Raw genomic sequence first — 7,448 nt, forward strand, 5'->3', positions numbered from 1 at the left:
GGAAAAATGCTAATTTTTCCTATTGATTATTAAGATTCTTTCATATGGTTTCAGTTTGCATGTATTTTTGTGGTTCCTCACTATTATTCAGAGTGAGACCTTTATAACATGTAATTATTGTTATCAAAGAAAATCTTTATTTTTTGTAAGGGGAGTTCACTGCATGTATGACAATTATTAATCTCTATTGGTAGGAAGAACAGCAGAGGTTTAATTTCTTATCAAAGCCATCCTATTTTCATTTTATGACTAATGTTTTGGATTCCTGACATACTTCCATTAGCAAAGAAGTAAGTGCAACTTTGCCATTTGTTGGTGGAAACAATTTTTTAAATGAAATACTTCAATTCCACAGAAAACTAAAGAAAACAACATAACAACAATCCATTTAAAATATTAACATTGTGCCATATTTGCTTGCATCATTATGGTTTAAGAAATAAAATATTATAAAGATTGTAGTTGAAATACATCTATTCTTTCTTATCCAGAGGTAATAACTATCCTAAATTTGTTATACATCAAGATAGGAGTAATGTTTACGGAAATGTGTTGTTTGAAAGCTTTAGAATGAGATTGGCTGTGTTTACATCTTAGATCTATCACTTGTTAGCTGGAGGCAAGTTATTTAACTTCTTTGAGCTCCAGTTGTCTCATGTACAAAATGGGAATAATCCTACCTATCTCACAGAGTTGAGTAAAAAGTGAGAAATAATTGATATAAAGCTTTTCATACTTAAACTCAGTATACAGTAGATATTGATGCTATTGTTATTGTTTTATGTGCTGCCCACTCAGGAGCATTTAAAATGGACAGATAGCTGTAAGGTTTTCTAACATTAAATTGTTCTTTCTCTTGAGCTAACCCACAGCTCTTCCCCCGAACAAGTGGAGTCATTCTTCACTTTTATGTTTTGAAAGCAGCTGTGGCTAAGTGGCTCTCTGCAGTCTCAGAAACAGTCCTGTCCTGAAGCTGACAGTAGCCCTACAGCAAATAATGATATAAAGTGAAGTTCTGGGGTGGGAATCCTGCATTAAAGAGAAAATAATTCTGTATGATCATTGGAGGTTGAATCCCTTGTCAGTTTCTATACATGTCAGGCAATTTACCGTCTGTGGCATTATCCCCCTGCCTTCAAAGTTGTGAGAGACAGTTTGCTGAATGCATTTGTTTGGTATCAAGTACTATTTGCCTTCTCTTTGTCACACTGTAGTCTTGTTTAAACAAAAATGAAAGGGGCATCCTGAAACATTCCTGGCATTCGAAGATTTGTTTCAGCACCAACACAGCTAGAGGGACATTTTTAAACATTTTCTTTTCTTAAAGGAAACATACTTGATTTCCTTCTACAGACTTCATTGACAGTCTGGGTCCATTCCAACTAATCAATAAATAAAGCCCAGTTAAGCCACTTTTATTTCCAGAAGCAAATAGCAATCAGTGCATTACTGTGGGAGCTCAAGCCCTGTCCATCAGCTGAATCAGTAAACAAGGAAGGTTGGGGCTTTGAGACTTCTATTGGAAGGGAAACTGTTGCCTCAAAGGCAGGAAAATGACCCGATCACTTAGATTTATGTAGCATCCTACTTAAGTACCTGGAGAATAAGTTCAACTCTGCATTTCACTTAAAATGTGTGAGTACCTAATTCTTTGATGCACTGTATTTTACCAACACCTTTTTGTTATTTTTCATCATTTAATGATTTTATGATAATAACTTCATAAAACATTTGATAATTACCTGCTATTTCAGGCACTTTTATATATTTTATCTTATTTAATTTATACCCACGCTAAATGAAAAGGGGCCCAAGTTTACAGTGGAGACAAGCTGTGTGGTTATTACTTAATTGCCAGTTTATTAAAATGATTTATCTACTTGATCTGTCTTTTCAACTACATTGAAGGCACAGAACAGGTCTCTTTCAACTTGTAGCCTTCATAGAACATTGCTTGGTAGGTGCTCAGTAAATACTTACTGATTGAATGAATGGACTAAACAGTTAAAATTAATTTAGAGATTCTCAGAAGTAGTTATCTGATTTTCATTTTCTTGCCCTCTAAAGGTAATGTCACCTGATTTTTATTTTGATATAGTGGAATCAAGAGACACTGCTATGGAATGCCTTAGAGAACTTGGACGAGCTATTTCACTTTGTTAGGATTCCCTTATGTTGTGAAAGAGGAGGAAAGCATAATTTGTGAATGTCCCTTCTGGTTCTAAATGTCTGTGTAATTTCCTTTGCAAAGAGTTGGGAGGAAGCTTGCTTTTTCCATCATTTAACTCTTAAGCGTCCTTTTTGTTATAATGGTACCACGAAACACTTCAATACAGGGTCAAATGTAGAGATATAACAGTTATAATAAGGCTGAGGAAGAGGATAAATATCGTATTAAGAGAATAAATATTTTGGTGAAAGCTCTGAATTCTTTGGCTCTACTTGGCATCATCAGCAAATATAATAATAGGCTTGTAAAGATTTCTTATGCAGCAATTGCTTTAGCAGAGAGGACAGCTGAGAATCAGGATTTAAATAAAGAAGGTTCCTTCCTAGCATGTGTAATTTAATAAATTGTATGTAGTATTATTTGTTTATAATTAACATCCCGCCCTAGATTGTACATTCTATGAGGACAAGAATAAACTTTTTGTTCATCACAGCGTGGTTTCTGGAATATTTAAAGCACCTACTGTGTGTGTTCATATATATATTTATGTGTATGTGTGTGTATGTGATATAAATAAACACTAAAACTCAGATATCAGTGTTTATGCACATTTTTGTGGTAGAAGATATTTTTAGATCCATTCAAATATTTTAGCTGATGTTTGAAGACACATAGGCTACCGAATGGAATCATAAATCTGGTGCTTCAGACCCTAGAGTTATGTGTTCACAAGTCAATGTACAACATCAGTTCAATAGTAAATCAATGCTCCAAGCTGCTGTGGAGAATGTTTATTTCTTTAAGCCCTCAGAAGCTTCCCAACAATGAGTTTTGTACATCTCATGGAGCCTATTTTTCAAGTCAGAGTATCAAAAAACTTTTTTGAAAATTTGGTGAAAATTCATCTGGTCATTTTTTTTTCCACTTAAAGAAAAACATATAGATAAAAAGTCATATACAATTACATTTCTGTCATTTACTACATCACAGAAAAATGGCAGAGAGGTGACAACATAGGACTTGCTCTTCTAAAGCATTTTGGCTTCAATGCAGAGAATAATTTGCAAGGAGCAAATCAAAATGTGGAAGGCCCAGAAAAAGGGCAAAAGCATTGAGCAGTTCACATGAGAGCTGACTATGGTGTGGGCAACTAGGTTTCTCATAATGCGAAGTGGAGAGAAACATGTACTTTTGAGAGATGTTTGGGTTGTAGAATTCACTGATAGTATATGGAATATGCTGAGGTTTAAAAGATGACTTCAGTGTATCTAGCTTGAGATTTATAAGGGTCACTTGATCCATTAGATACAAAGTTGGATGTATTATGGATTAAATTAAACTTATTAGCCTGAATATTCAAATTCTTCATTATTATTTAATTTTTTTTCTGCTTATGCAAAAATATTTTTTTATTTCAAAAGATTTAGGGGGTGCAGTAGTTTTTTGATACATGGATGAATTGTATAGTGGTGAAATTCCAGGGCTTTTGGTGTACCCGTCACCTAAATAGTATACATTGTACCCAATAGGTAATTTTTGATCCCTCACCCCCCAAAAGTTCTTCTTGAATGAAGATCCAAATAGCACATCTCCATGCCCATGACAGACACAAATATACAAACCCACATGATTAAAGGCTTGGCATCCCTTCCATAAATATAGCATTTCAGAGCTACGAACACACCTAGGAAACATATAGCACAATGGTTATCAAACATTGTTGCTGTGAAAAACTTTTTTCCAGATGATTTTATGTGCAAATCTAATACATGAAGCAGGGTAGAGTATCACTGATCTTTCTCTAGGTAAAGTACAGAAAAGCTATAGGCTTACAAAAAAGCCTTCATTCTTATTGATGAGAGGAGCCCATTAGAAAGTTCCTAGACATTGAAATAATACACCTACGAATGAGATTTGTTTTCAAGCCTATAATTCCAATATGGAGGACTGCAATGGAAGAGGCCAGATGGGTTGGGGTGACACCAGGAGGTATGAGACAGGTTTGAGAGAATCAATAGCCACCCAGTTTGTGGTACTTTGCCATGTGATATGCTTTGGATGTTTGGTCTCTTCCAAGAAATGAAAGGGCTATTATTTAATTTTTATTAGACAAAATCAAGGAGATACAATCAAAAGCTCTGGTTTTCTTTCTCCTTTGTTATTTGGGAGCAATATTTCATTTTTTTAAAAAATTATTTATTGTAAATAATATTTTTTGGTTGTTAGTTAACTTTCTAACATTTAACAAATTAAATTGTGCAATGTAAATGTTTGCATTTGTTGTATACCAATTACACCCCAGTAAAGTTGTTTCATTTTGAAAGGTACAGATTTGTGTAATATGCCTCCAGATGAAGAAACAGAATGTCACCTATCCCAGAGAGGACCCTCACGCCTCCTCCCAGTCACTCTCTTCCTCCACATGACGAAGGATAATCACATCTGGATTTCTAACCCCCCAAATTAGTTGTGTGCATTTTTAAACTTTATATAAATGGAGTTATACAATATCTTCATTTTGTCTAGTTTATTTTGCTCAACATTATGTTGGTGAGATTTATTTATTTGTTGGATTTTTTAATTCTCATGGTTATTTGATCAAATTCTATTTAAGTGTATTAATATGCAAAATTTATGCATCAATTATTCTGTTTGACATGTGCCTATTATGAATCATGCTGCTATGAACATTCTTATACACACATTTTGAATGTTTATCTATTATGTACATATCTAAAAGTGGAATTGGTAAGTAATAGCATGTATATCATATGGAAGATATATGTTTAAATATTTAAGAAACTGCCAAACTCTTTTCCAAATTGTTTATAGCATTTTTATTTCAATCTGTGATGTCTGACATTTGGCCACTTGGCACATCTTCACCAATGCTTGGACTGGTCAGTCTTTTTAATTTTATATATTATAATAGGTTTTTAGTATTCCCTCATTATGGCATTAATTTGAATCTCCCTTGTGACTAAAGATGTTCAGCATCTTCATGTGCACATTGGCAATCTTTACTTCTTTAGTAAAATGTCTCTTTCAAATCTTTTGTCCATCATTTATGATTGTGTGTTTCCTCATTAATAAGTTTTGATAATTCATTAAATATTTAAGATATTAGCATTTTATCAGGTATGTGATTTGAAAATATTTGATTTTCCATTTGTGGCTTTGACTTTTTATTCTCTTAACAATATCTGCCAAAAATAAGTAGTTTCTGAGTTTTATAAAGTTTTATTTGTATATTTTTTCTTTATGCATAATGCTTTTAATGTATATCTAAGAAATCTTTGCCTAACACATGGTTACAAAGTTTTTCTCTTGTGTTTTACTTTAGAAGTTTTTAACTATAGAATTTATATTTATATCTTTAATCTATTTTAAATTAATTTTTTGTATTTGTGAGGTATAGATAGAGGCTCATTGTTTTGCATATGGATGCCCAATATTTCTGACACATTAAAAATATTCTCTCCACTGAATTGCCTTTATACTGTTGTCAAAATCAATTGAATTTTTTTTTCCCCCCCGCCCCACCGAAGTCCGTGTTTCAAATATGTCCATCCTTCGGGTAGTGCGCATTGCCCTCCTTGTGTATACAAATACCCCTCATTTGTTCAGATTATGTGTGTATGTGTGGATGCCTGCATGTATATTCCTAAACTCTTTATTAGACTCTTTATTTAGTTCCATTGATCTCTATTTCTATGTACAGGCCAATGCAACATTGTTTGGATTTTTTATTTTGGTAGCTCTAGATAAGTTTCGTGGCTGGGTAGTGAGAATCCTCCAGCATTATTACTTTTTTTACATAGTTGTTTTATCTATTGTAGATCCTTCCTCTTTAATTTCTCCCAGAAATATTTTCTGGTTTCCAGTGTACTGGTCTGCGTACCTTGTGTCACATTTTTCCCTAAATATTTCACATTTTCGATACTCTTGCAAATATTTTTCAAATTTTAACTTTTTGGTGTTCATTGCTAGTAATATATAACTGACATTTATAGGTTTATCTTGAATCCTGCAACCTTGATAAACTCACTTATGGAGTCTACTGGCTTATTTATAGATTCCATAGGATTTTCTGCACAGAAAATAAAATCAACTGCATGATGGGCATGCTTGTAGCTTCAACTCAGGCAGTGCAAAGGCAATTTATGTGACCAAAATGTTTGTACCCCTGTAATATTCTGAAAAAGAAAAGAAAAAAAATCAACTGAGGATAGAGTTTGACTTCTCTCTTTACTTCTCTCTCTCTCTCTGGATGTTTTTATTTATTTGTTTGTTTTTCTTGCCTTATTTCACTGCTTATATCCTCTAGTTGAATAAAAGCGATGAGAGCAAACATACTTGTTTTGTTCCTTATGTAGGAGGAAAGCATTCAATTTTCCACCAGTAAGTATTATATTAACTGTATGCATTTCATAGAAGCCCTTTATCAGACAAAGGAAGTTCTAGTTACATAGTCTTGTGTAACAAATTATAGCAAATTTCCTGTCTTGAAGCAGCAAACACTTATAATCACACAGTCTCCATGGGCTAGGAATCTAGGAGCAGCTTAACTGAGTGGTTCTGGGTCAAGGTCTTGCATGAGGTTGTAGTCAAGCTGTTTTTTAGGAATGCAGTTATCTTTTAAAAAGATTATTTTTATATATTTATATAATTTATATTTTTACCTATAGTATATATTATTATTTGTTATATATATAAATATATATTTAGATATACATTTATAAATTCATATTTATTCATATATGTTCCTATATGCATTCATAAATATATATTTAGATATGCATTCATAGCAGTTTTACAAAATGTTTTTTCTGATTTACACTCTTATTATCAAATTAAGAATGTTCACGTGAACTCATCCATGCAACATTTTTACTAATGCTGTTTTAATAATGAAAGTGATCCCTAAGAGAGTATTTTATCTAACTGATGATTTAAACTTGTGACTAATGAAATTAAAATTTACTGAGAATTAATGGGAAACATTCTATTTGTTTACTATGGGTCATGAGCAAACTGGTCTTTACCTAATCTTCTCAAATTTAATCACATTTAGATTGTTTATGTTTTCTTTACATCCTACACACATAGAGTTCTAAAACGCATTTTTAAAAAAGGAACAAAATTTGAGGAATTATTGTACATGACTTATAAACATACAAAAATCAGGACACATTAGTGTGAGTGAAAATAGACATTAAGACCAAAAATGAATACAAAATGTCAGGTAATAGAACTGTGTGTGTGTGTGTGTGTGTGT

This window comes from Propithecus coquereli, unplaced genomic scaffold, assembly GCF_000956105.1.
Source record: "Propithecus coquereli isolate 6110/MARCELLA unplaced genomic scaffold, Pcoq_1.0 Scaffold534, whole genome shotgun sequence".
Classification (NCBI taxonomy): domain Eukaryota; kingdom Metazoa; phylum Chordata; class Mammalia; order Primates; family Indriidae; genus Propithecus; species Propithecus coquereli.